Source organism: Temnothorax nylanderi, unplaced genomic scaffold (genome assembly GCF_030848795.1).
Source record: "Temnothorax nylanderi isolate EJ_2023f unplaced genomic scaffold, tnyl_v1.0 TNYL_tig0374_pilon, whole genome shotgun sequence".
Taxonomy (NCBI): domain Eukaryota; kingdom Metazoa; phylum Arthropoda; class Insecta; order Hymenoptera; family Formicidae; genus Temnothorax; species Temnothorax nylanderi.
This window is the reverse complement of record NW_027249436.1, coordinates 146,163-159,518: the sequence shown is the minus strand read 5'-3', so window position 1 is coordinate 159,518 and position 13,356 is coordinate 146,163. Positions and strand designations below refer to the sequence as shown.

The following is a 13,356-nucleotide window of genomic DNA, read 5'->3' as shown; positions in this document are numbered from 1 at the left end:
CTTCACCCGGCAGCGCGTGTTCTTCTTCTCCATCAGCCACAATGTCGTCAAAATGATCAGCCATTTTGATGCAATATATTATAAAAATAAACTTGATGACACAAAATACACGGTAAGACACGATAGTGATTCACGTCAAGTACGCGCACAGCACGATGAGACTCTTTTTACGCACGAATGCAGGAGTGCAAGTACCCAAAATTTTTTTAGATTTGCTTCACCCGATGTGTAGATATACTATGATTGGTGGGGGTATCTCACAACACGATGATAAAAAACATGGGGCGGACAAATTCCATGTTTTTTTGCGTGGAGGCACATCTGGCCGATATTATTCATGAAAGAGCCACAAATGTTATAGAATTTAGCGCCGATGGCAGACTGCAATAATTTATGGCCTACAATTGTCACATCCTTTGAAGAGCTCGAGATAAGCAAATAGCTTACAATTGAGACCCAAAGGGTTTTAAGGAATGTCACGTCTCTGTGACGTAGAAGTAGAAGAGGAAGAAATGATAGAGAAAAGAGAAAAGTGATAGAAGAAAACGATGAAGAAGAGCGTTAACCCTTAAATGCCACACCTCTCAAGAATCTCGTAAATGACACATGGGGTCTAAAAGACCCCAGCATGAAAAATGTCTCCTTACTTATTGATTTTTTGATATTTAGTTATGAAAATTATTTTCAATGTTGTTCAAGGCTTAGAAAAGAGAATAAAATGCTTATATTGTTAAAATTTCAATTTCAACATAGTATAAAAAATTAAGATCGTCAACAGTTAAAATATTGGCTCCAAAATAAAAAAAAATAAAAAATAATAAATAAATAAATATGAGCTCCATTTTTGGCGGGAACATTTGAAAATATATCATTCTAAAGGGTCTGGGGTCCGCTGGACCCCGGGTGGCATTTAAGGGTTAAAATCATAGTATGCTCAAGCAAGCAAGCGAGCAACTTGAAAATATGGAGCAATCCGATCGACTGAATTCGATGAAAGAATTAAGTGCGTGGGAACAATTCAATGCGTGGGAAGAATTAAATGCGTGGGAAGAATTCAGTGCCCATGAAAAATTCAGTGCGTGGGAGCAGCGATGCAATCAGGTAAATGTACCAATTAATATTAAGAATAATGGAGTGTAATGTGACATAATTTTGTAACATCATAATTTTGTGTCAAGGGTTTCCACAGTATGGAGGCGGTGAAAGGTTTCGGCCTGAGGCTCACGCGGAAGGATCTCTACACGCTGGCCGACTCAAATTGGTTGAACGACGAAGTGATTAATTTCTATATGAATCTGCTGATCGCCAGAAGCACATCTTCGAACAAGTATCCAAAAGTACACGCGATGAACACGTTCTTTTATCCGAAACTTCTGTCGAGCGGTCACTCGTCTCTGAAGCGATGGACCAGGAAGGTGGACATATTTGCGAAGGATCTTATTATTATCCCTATACATCTGAACGTTCACTGGTGTATGTCAATAGTAGATTTCCGCGATAAAACGATTGTTTATTACGACAGTATGGGCAGCGATAATCCGAAATGTCTGGCTACGCTAAAACTATATTTACAAGATGAGAGTCTTGACAAAAAGAAACAACCTTATGATATGAGTGATTGGGAATTTTATTCCACCAAGAACATTCCGCAACAGACGAACGGCAGCGATTGTGGTGTATTCTCTTGCATGTTTGCCGAATACGTTTGTGCAAATAAAAAAATAACATTAACGCAGAACGACATACCGTAATTTAAGGACAAAATGTTTAGGGAAATAATAAATGGTAAACTTTTGTAAAAATTATATAATGAATAAATATTTCAAATATAAAATACGAAAATGTGTGATTAATATTCCTTTCATTAGTATTATACATACATACATAAGCTGCTATAATTTATGACCTACACATGTCTCATTCTTTGACGAGCTACGTGTTGGGACATCCGTCCCCGTAACTGCTCAGGTGGAGAGGGGAGGGAGTAAAGGTAGAAACAGTCCAACTCTTTTATGCACGAACGCATGAGTGCAAGTACCTGAGATTCTGAGATTTGCTTCACCAGATGTGTAGATATACTATGATTGGTGGAAGGGTTGTATCTCTCTCAACATAATGGTGAAAAACAGGGATGGACAAATTCTATGTTTTTTTTGCGTGGAGGCACATCTGGCCAGATAAGAGTCATACAAATGTTATAGAATTGAGCACCGACGGCAGACTGCTATAATTTATGACCTACAATTGTCTCGTCCTTTGATGAGCTATGTGTCGGGACATGGTTTATGTTACCATTCGGACAAAATTTTTTTACTAATAAACAAATAGCTTGTTTGCTTATTGAGATCCAAAGGGTCTAAGGGATGTCACCTCTCTGTGACGTAGAAGTAGAAAAGGAAGAAATGATTAAGAAAAGAGAAAAAGCGATAGAAGAAAGGTATAAAACGATGGAAAATAATGTTAAAATTATAGTATTCTCAAGCAAGCGAGCGAGCGAGCGAGCGTGCAGTCTTTGGAATCTTTGGAATCTTTGAGAACATGGAGCAAGAGTTGCAGGAGCAATCCGATCGACTGAATTCGATCGAAGATTTTGCCGCGTGGGAGCAACGATGCAACCAATTTATTGAAGTGTTGGAAGAAGAAAGCCGAAATAAACGGCCTCGATTAAACGGCAATGTATTATCAATCGGCAATCGACAGTCGTTGGTGGCTCAAATCGCGCGAATCGAAAGTATAAAAGATTCGGTATGTCAACGTTTCGTGGCTGTGGGTGCCGGATACAGTGCGAGTGAGACAGGACTCAGATGGCGCGAGATAGATACGGCTTTCGAAAGTCGCATATTGACTGGTGCGGTAATTAATACCGATCACATTGAACCGCGAAAATTTCTCAAGGATGCGAGAGACATTGTATTCAATCATGTGCGGAACGCCATACAACAACATAACAATGTAAAGATAAACACAATGTTCAACGGCGAGTTTGTTGCGGGTGACAAACACGCAAATAAAAGTATCGCTACGAGAAACCGTGAACTCTTTCGTATGTCCGATCTGCGCGAGTGGTATGAGTTGCACGTTATCGAGCCCACTTTAGCATTGCTGGATGAATTCCAGGAACGTGATAGCGGATGGGCGTTGTCGCGTATACTCAATTTAACGGTGAATGTGAACAAATACAATCCATTGCGCGCGGGGTGTTACATCGATTTACTGCAAGAAATTAAATCAAAGAAAGCGGTGATCAACGTGCAATCAACGGACAATGCGTGCTTCGCGTGGTCAGTAGTCGCCGCGCTGTATCTCGTCAAGGATCATACATATCGGAAATCCTTGTACCCTCATTACACAAAAGTATTAAATTTAAAAGATATTGAGTTTCCAATGACTTTGAGTCAAATAAAAAATTTTAAATATCACAACGCGTCGATCAACGTATATACTGTCGAGGGAGAGAAGACGCCAAACGTTCTCCCGATACGGCTTACCGACCGGAAGAGAGAAAAGCACGTAAATCTGCTGTACATGCAGGACCCGCGAGACGACAACGTGGGACATTTCGCATGGATAAAAAATCTATCCCGCCTCGTGAGCTCGCAATTGAGCAGGCATCATGGTCGGAAATACTTTTGCGATCGGTGAGTATACATCTTAATAAATAATAAAAATAATTTTTACGTAAAAGATATAAAAAATTTTATTATTTACAGATGTTTGCACTACTTCAGCTCCAGCGAGAAATTGGAAGCCCACACCATCGACTGTCAGGAGATGAACGACTGCGCGATCAAGTTACCGAGTGATAACGACAAGTGGCTGCAATTCAATAACTACGACAGGAAAGAATGAGTCCCATTCATTGTGTACGCGGACCTCGAGTGCGCCCTGAAAAAGACGGAAGCGGATCCAGAAACGTCCGGCATATACCAACACCATGAGGTATTTAGCGTCGGGTATTACGTACGGTGCTCGTACGACGAATCATTATCCGCGTATCGATTTCGTCGCGATAATGACTGCGTCGCGTGGTTCGCCGAGGAACTCAAAGGATTGGCGCATCGCGTAAAGAACATCTTGTCCGACAATGTACCCATGGCGGATTTCACGCGAGACGAGTGGAAAAAATTTAACAGTGCGACGAAATGTCACGTGTGCGAGAAACCGTTCGCGCCAGACGACACGCGGGTACGCGATCACTGTCATTTAACCGGTAGGTACCGAGGTCCCGCACATTCGACATGCAATCTGAATTATAAGGATTCTCACTTCATCCCAGTAATATTCCACAATCTGTCTGGCTATGACGCGCATTTCATTATCAAGGAGATAGCTACCGCGTTCGAAGGCAAGATCGATGTACTGCCTATAACAAAGGAAAAGTACATCTCATTTACTAAACACGTGAAAGACACCACGGAAAGAGCTGATTCGCGAAACAATATAAAGTTAAGATTTATCGACTCATATAAATTTCTGAGCGCGAGTCTAGCAAAATTGTCATCCTTCCTAGATAATGATAAATTAAAAATTATACGTTCAAAATTTTCCACGTTATCCGACAACGATTTTGAATTATTGACGCGAAAAGGTGTCTTTCCGTATGAGTACATTGACTGTATCGAAAAGCTGGAGGATACGTGTTTACCACCGCGCGATTCATTTTACAGTTCCTTGACCGGTAACACCGTATCCGAGAGCGATTACGCGCACGCCGCGAACGTATGGCAGCGATTCTCCGTTCGAACCCTGGGTGAATACAGTGATCTATACCTGAAAACCGATGTCTTGCTGTTGGCCGACGTGTTTGAAAATTTTCGCGATAGCTGCGTCGCGAGTTACGGACTCGATCCAGCGCATTATTACTCTACCGGGTTTCACGTGGGACGCTATGTTAAAACATACACGTATTAATGTCGAACTGCTCACAGACATTGATATGATAATGTTTATCGAACGTGGTATTCGCGGCGGTCTCAGTCAATGTTCCGGTAGATACGCGCAAGCTAATAACAAGTACATGCAATCTCACGATCAGTTGAAACCACCGTCGTACCTGATGTATTTCGATGTAAACAACTTGTACGGCTGGGCGATGTGTGAGCCATTGCCCTACGCAGATTTTCGATGGGTCGAAGACGTTTCGAATTTCAACTTTAGCGCAATCGCTTTGGATTCGTCCATGGGTTATATTCTCGAGGTCGATCTAGAGTATCCGCAGAATAAACACGACGCGCACGCTGATCTACCGTTCTGTCCGACGAGCGATAAACCGCCCGGCAAGCGAAAGAACAAACTTCTCGCGACTTTATACAATAAGGAGCGTTATGTCATTCATTATCGCAACCTACAGCAGTGCACGCACCACGGCCTTCACGTCACAAAGATACATCGCGTATTGCAATTCGCTCAATCTGCGTGGCTCCGCGCTTACATCGAACTCAATACAAAATTTAGAACACTGGCCAAAAATGAGTTCGAGAAAAATTTATATAACTTAATGAATAACGCGGTTTTCGGAAAAACGATGGAAAATGTACGCAATCACGTCGATGTAAAATTACTGACGACGTGGGATGGACGATACGGCGTGGAGGCAATGATCGCGCGACCGAATTTCCACAGCAGGAGCGTGTTTTCGGAAGATCTGGTAGCCGTCGAACTGCGAAAACTTGAGGTAAAGTTCAACAAACCAATCTACGTGGGTATGTGCATCCTCGATATATCCAAGATATGTTTGTATAAATTTCATCATGAGTACATGTTACCGTTGTATCGCGACAAATGTAAAGTTATGTACACCGATACGGACAGCCTTATATATCACATCGAGTGCGACGACGTGTACGAGACGATGAAACGTGACATCGACAGATTCGACACAAGCGATTATCCGGTAGATAACGCGTACGGTATACCACTTGCAAACAAGAAGGTGCCAGGCTTAATGAAAGACGAAAACAATGGCGCGATAATGACGGAATTCGTTGGACTCAGAGCGAAGATGTATGCGTTGAAGGTGGATGGTAAAAAAGACACTAAAAAAGCAAAAGGCGTCAAGAGTAACGTCGTAGCGCGTACTATAACGTTCGACGATTACACGCGGTGTCTGAAGGATGCAATTGAAATGACGCGACAGCAGTTCTCTATAAGATCAAAATTGCATGATGTGAACACCATCCGCGAGACGAAGATCGCTCTGAGTCCGTACGACGATAAGCGATACATTATACCCGATTCGATCGATACGTTACCGTGGGGGCATTATCAAATACCCCCTCCAAAAACGTAGTGTATTGTATGTATAAAATGTAATAGTATAACATAATGTAATGTAATGTGATGTATGTATGTATGTATGTATGTAGGTATGTACGTAGGTATGTATATATGTATGTACGTATGTATGGTAACGTAACGTAATGTAATATAAGGTAAGGTAATGTAACGTATATTATATTGTTGGAAGGGATATTAATAAAGATATTGTATACATGTATGTATTTCATATTTTTTACATACTTTATTTTTCATATGTTTTAAAAATACGATCTGCATGAATTAAATAACATTGTCCTTGTGTATCCATGAGTTGTGCGATCCATCGAATCCCAGCCATTTCACGTAGACCTCGTCACCCCTCCTGCGCAGTACTTTCTCCACGAGATACGTGTCCGGGTAAGCCGCGCAATGTAACTCGTGCTCGTAGAACGCTCCAGCAATAGATTTTCCGCGATAGTCCTCCAGCAGATAGGTTGCGGGATTAGTGCGTTGCACTTTAACGATCTTAAGATTAAACACCTCGGTGATCCAATTTGGCGTGTAACCCTTCTCGAAGACTGTCTTGTGCTTGCTAACGCGTACACGATCGCCTACTTTGAACTTTGTCAAACCTGCGCTCTTGATCGCGCTGACTCTTTCTGTCGATTGCTCGACATTTTAAAGCACTGATCCACGTATAGTTTGTTAACTGCATCATCATCAGCTTCCGGTTGCGCCACGCGTCGAATCTTGCGCGACTTTGCATCAAAGTTAGCGGCAACCATACAAAGAGCGTTATCCCGCACGTAATTTCTGACTAATCCATTGCATTGATAGTTCGGTTGCGTCTCGCCTCGTCCGAGCGATATGCCAAACTTGTTGATCGGCATTTCAATGGTGATTGAATGGTTCGCACGGTTTAATTTATAATAAGCCCAGCCTCGCGAAGTTCCTCGATGATCGACAGGATCTCGTTGTCGTGACCGTTGTGACCCGCTTGGCGCGAAGCGTCGAGCAATCGGAGACGATCCACCAGCTCGTTGGGGTCATCCCAGTGCACGTAGTCGATCTTATTGTTGGTTAGCGTCATCGCGTGAGGCATGCATAATCCCTTTCCAGATTTTTTCTTCCTGGATTCGCTAGGAAACAACGATGCGATTACCTGTGTATACTTGTGTCCCTTGTTGCTCTTTACTCGCTCGCGAGGATCGTGCTTGAATTTATGAGCACTCGTTTCCAACAGCAGACTCTTGTAATTTTCATATCTCCCTCCGTGTAGATCTCGTCATCGGGAATTCTCTTGAAGATCAACTCATAAAGACCGGGTGTGCCGATATATCGTATACCATCGATAATTATTCTATCCTCCTTGTTCACGTCAAAACGTTTATTACCGAGCATCATTCCGTCCTTGCCGAAATAAACGCCGTATACGGGGTCTATACTTCGATCGGCGCTTAGAAAAGCCCCAATGTACTCTCGGCCCAGTGGACCCAAGTGATCTTGCAACGCTTGTAGAAACGTTTCTCGTCCCTTCGACGTTTCCAACTGCTTTCGTATGGATGTCGCGATCGAGTCGTCCGTGGTTTCAAAAACATTCGCGCTTGCGAGGAATTTGGGAATTGTATCTTGCACGGTTCTCGCCGTCGTGGACGGTGTGGAGGTTATCGGTAGTACTTTCGATCGTTTCGATTGATCAGATTTATGCGGTGTCGATGAGAGATTCAACCAGGATTCTGATCGCTTCCTCTTTTTCAACGTCGCATCCTCCCAATCCTCCTTATCCTCCTCCTCATCCTCCTCATCCTCCTCCCCCTCCTCCCCCTCTTCCTCCTCCTCCTTCTCCTCCTTCTTGCGCTGCTGAAAGGGTAATGTTTCGATCCCCACGTCAGCGTCGCTCTCCGTCGGCTCCTCTTTCTTCACCGAGATCGAGTTGTCTGCGATCTTTTGCAACGGTCCGATGAGAGGCTTAAAGTGTGCGCCTCAGTGTCCTTCACGATCTTACCGGTCTTCAAAGCGCGAAGTTTCTTACGAATCGAATCACTCGTTTTCGCAATCTCCTTCACAATCTTCTCGCGCTCGCGAATATTCTCGCTCCTGTCGATCGTGGCCATCGCGGGAAAAAAGCAGAGTGTTAATCTCACGTTTTAACTCGACGAGGTATCGACAACGACTGACCGCTTTTGCGGTATCGCGAACACGTTAAATTCTTTTCTGTATCGACCGTTCGAAAGCGCGCAGTCCTTGTCTATCACTACGAACCCGTATTTGCGTTGCCAACAATCGTGGCACAACGCACAAAATTCATCGTACGACATGTCGGTATTTACGTGATCGTTGTACACGTGTTTCAGATTGGTACCATCCTGTTTGAACAGGATCAGTAGGTTCGCGTTGTCACGTATCAGATGTTTAGGTATTCTCGCGTACGTTTGACAGAGATAAAAGCATTCGACGCTCGAGTGCCTACCCATTGAGAAGTACTCTCTCACAGCATTTTGCTTATCGCACGCAACGTCATCAAAGATGAAGATTGAGTTTGGACGCGCATCGCTTGGCGGAATGACGTCACTGTTGTTGGAAAACGTAAAGTAGCCAATCTCTTCTATCGACGTTAATACATTCTCCAAGTATCAATATTTCGGTTGCTGCAACGATTTTGAGTACACATATACGTTCTCGAAACGTACACCGTGCGGACTTTCCAGCAAGCTTATCAGAACGTTGGTTTTACCGCAATTCGAGGGGCCGCAAATGATCGCGCGTATAGTAGTCGGTAGCATCGCACCGTGCCTGCGCTTCTCCGCGTTGCTCCCCATCGACCGTAACCTGTCGTCGCAATTCGTCACGCGAATCGTCAACGGTTGTCGCACGAATTTCATTTTTCAGACTGTCGACTGGAGCTTCCGGCCGAACGCCTATTTATAGGTGCGCGGAACCGCGAATCGCTCAGTAGCAAAGATGTTCGTCCTGCTGTCGAGACCTTCCGATATCCGCGATTTGAGTGTCGAACAGCTACAATTTGTGCCGAAACCTGTTCTGCTGCGAATGTGTGGTGATCACGTCCACTACGTGTGGGACACGCTTCCGGAACATATAAAGACAGATTCAGAGGTTCAGACATATCGCTGTTACGAGCATTACAATCAACCGTGTCAGCGAACGCACATCGACGGTCCCGCGCCATTGATAAAGGATTGCGGCGAATGCCAACAAAAATAGGCAAAGGCTTATTAAATCGCGCGATAAACGCACTTCCATTCGAATTACATATCCCCGGCTATCAGTTTTGTGGTCCGGGCACTCATTTAAAAAAACGATTGGCAAGAGGTGATCAAGGTATTAATCCATTGGACGCAGCGTGTCGCGAACACGACATAGCTTATTCTCGCAGCAACGATCTCACCGAGAGACACGCGGCCGACAAGATACTCGCCGAGAGAGCGCTAGGACGTGCCGTCGCGAAAGACTCGACTCTCTGCGAGAAAGCTGCAGCTACAGCCGTCTGGGCGGCCATGAAGGCTAAGCGGAAGCTCGGAATGGGTTTGAAAACGAAGGCGAAGGTGAAGGCGAAGACGAAGATGAAGAAGAGAGCGGATTCGAAAAAACGGATACTTCCAGCGGCGAAACGCGGTGGTATCTTGCCCATTCTACCGTTGTTGGGAGTTCTCGGTTCGTTGGTCGGTGGAGCGGCGGGAGTCGCGAAGGCTGTGAACGATAACAAAGTCGCGCGGCGTCAGCTGGAAGAACTTAAACGTTACAATCGCGCCATGGAAGGTCACGGACTTTATCTCGCTACATACAAACGCGGGCATGGAGTCTCAAGTAAAAAAAAAATGTCAAGGAAACGTTAAAAATTCCGAAAGGTGTAACTACCAACGTACAACTGCAACAACTTGCAAAGCGTATGCACATTCCATATTTTAGAGGTATTTTTATACGTACTACTTTACCGATGGATGGAGTGCGTCGAAACGAGAGTGGCATCGTGAATTTGGATAACGCTGAGGTACCGGGTACTCACTGGGTGGCATACGCGAAGAGGGGTGATCGAGCCATATATTTCGACAGTTATGGTAATCTTCGACCGCCGAGAGAATTGGTGCTGTATCTAAAGAACAACGTGACGCAAATCGAGTACAATCGCATACCTTATCAACGATACGATCAGAGCAATTATGGACAACTGTGTCTGCGCTTTCTACAGACGGTTGACGATTAATTTAACGACTGGCGTTGCATTGTTTGAACTCAGTATTCATTCAAACATGTCACTGACATTTACGCTCACCGGCAAGAGTAGCATCCTCGCGGTAAGCTACTTTCCCACCGTGGATTTGAGCGATGGCGATTACGAGCTCGGTCTGACAGATTTCGAAACCTATTACACGATACCGAACGTAAATTCTTCGAACAATAAATTCTACTTTGACGATAAGGAGATTACCGTTCCCGAAGGATCGTACGAATTGCGTGACATAGACACGTATTTGAAACAATCAATTTTACAATTGGACCAATCCAATAATAATAATATTGCGAGAAAGAAACATGTCGGCGAAGATGAAGAATATCCGTTGATCATTCAAGCCAACAACAATACGATGAAGAGTGAGATCAAATGTGCTTATCGGATAAATTTCACCAAACCGAACAACATTGGATCGTTGCTGGGATTTTCAGCGAATCGCGTGCTGGAGCCGCGACAATGGTACGAATCGGACGTGCCGATAAATATCATCAGTGTAAACATCATTCGCATAGAGTGTAACGTGACCGCGGGTGCATACAGCAACGACAAGTATGTGCACACGATACATGAGTTTTCGCCGAATGTGCCACCAGGATATAAGATATCGGAAACGCCGGCGCAGATCATTTACCTTCCGATCATCGTACGGAGCATTACTGATCTAACGATTCGCGTCGTGGATCAGGACGGTCAATTGATTGATTTTCGCGGAGAAGAGATCACCGTTAGACTGCATGTGCGAAGACGACGACTGTGGTAAACCGTGAGATGCTCGTACTGAACGAAGTGGAGAAGGTGCGACAGACGAGTAACAAAATTAGAGAGACAATCCAATCGCCAAAGAAGAAACTCACTGCGTCGAACGTTGAATTTTTGAAATTATTGGGTTTCGTCGTACGAAATGGCTAATATCTTAAACATTGGAGGTGAACCGATCTTTGACGATAGCGTCGTCAAGATTGAGACTCACACGTACAATCCGTACGCCAATACGACGTTTGGACACAACGATGAGATAAGAATACCCATACAACAGCAAGATTTATACACGTTGCCGTGTGAAAGCTTTCTCTACGTCGAAGGACGATTGGTAATAAAGAGAAGGAATGACGAGGACGAGTCTCAGGCAACGCTTGTAAATAATTGTGCAGCGTTCATGTTCGACGAGATTCGATACGAGCTCAACGGTGTGGAGATTGATCGCAACAGAAACGTTGGAATAACAAGTACCATCAAGAACTACGTATCGCTATCGTATAATGATTCTCAACTCATGCGGAATGCCGGATGGGACGTTTCATCGAGCATACCGGAAGGATACTTCAACTTTTGCGTACCGCTCAACCCACGCAACACGCCGACGTCTTTTAGACGTCTAAACGACGTCCCGTCCGTACGTCACATGACGTACTGAAGATGTACCGAAGACGTCCAGTAGACGTCTTTTTGTACGAAAAATGTGGCGCCCAAAGACGTCCATTAGACATCGTTAGTACGTACAACGGTACGTACCAAAGGCGTCCAATAGATGTCATTGTACGTACTAACGATGTCTATTGGACGTCTTTGGGCGGTACATCGTATCACCCAAAGACGTCCAGTAAATATTGTTATATCCTTCCAGGGGGCCTAGATTACGTATCTTTTCACAAAGTAAAAATGCGAAAAGTGAACAGATTTAGATTTCAACCAATAAAATTATAGTATATTCTAGTGAATTCTTTCACTTTTCGCATTTTTACCTCGTGAAAAGATACGTAATAGGCCCCCAGGATGTAAAATGGATGTAGTGTAGACGTTTTTGATGTATATTTCTGAAAATAGCATTTATAGAGATTATTAAATTCGCGAAATGGTCGAGAAAGTAAAATCAGATTAATATTTATTTTATTATAAAAAAACAGCTTATAAATGCTTATATATAGTACAGCTAAAATGTATATATAGTTATGGAAACATTTATTACAAGAACTATTGACTATGTTCTGCATATAGAACCATATAGGTAAAAGAAACATAAAAAAAGAAAGTTCCTCATTTTTAAGACTCATGGGTAGTCATCACGGCCATATTAAATTCTTGCTATCAAAGGCAAGAAATTAAACCCTATTTTATTGTGCGTTCCATTTTCAAATAAAAACATTTTGATAAAAAATAACTAGATGTTTCCAAACACTTCTAAAATTGATTGAAAACTCGGAGCGTAGCTTCTAGCGTGCTTGAAATCTGTGCGGACGTGAAATGGCATGGTTTCTTTTTTTTCCTCCTTTTTTCCATAGAACAACGCTGGCCAAACTTGGAAGCATCATCGTCGTCAGCGTTATATTACGTGTGTAAAATGTTGAACAAATGTCTATCTTCTCGCGCGCGCGTATTCATAAATCACTGAATAAACCTTTGAACGTGTGCAGTTGCACGGATCTTCGAATTCACGTACAATACCGTCAGGATTTATTTTTCCACTTCGAATATTTTTCAGACTTTCTTTGTTGTGACACTAGGTCAAGCAGAAAGTGTGCAACGAGGGAAAAATTACAAATACCGATGCGTGTCGAAGTTCAATTGGCTTCTTAAGATATGCTCAATCTATTATATACGCACTCTATATATATATATATTACGCAATCTATATATATATATATATATGTATTGCATACATTGAGGCTACGGTCAACGTGACGCTACAAATGCTTTGGAGCGTTCTTCTTCTCCTTCTTTCTTCATTGAAAGAAAAGAGAAGAGGAATGCTTTGAAGCATTTGTAGCGTCACGTTGACCGTAGCCTGAGAAGTATTTCTGGCAGCAATTATTAAAAATCATGCTCTTATGCAGGAAGCGTTACATATA

At 43.3% G+C, this 13,356-nt stretch overlaps 1 pseudogene; it reads left to right on the top strand.

The window, feature by feature from the left end:
* The first annotated feature begins 930 nt into the window (after positions 1-930).
* Positions 931-1,751, top strand: LOC139781915 (sentrin-specific protease 1 pseudogene; annotated as a pseudogene).
* Positions 1,752-13,356: the final 11,605 nt, after the last annotated feature.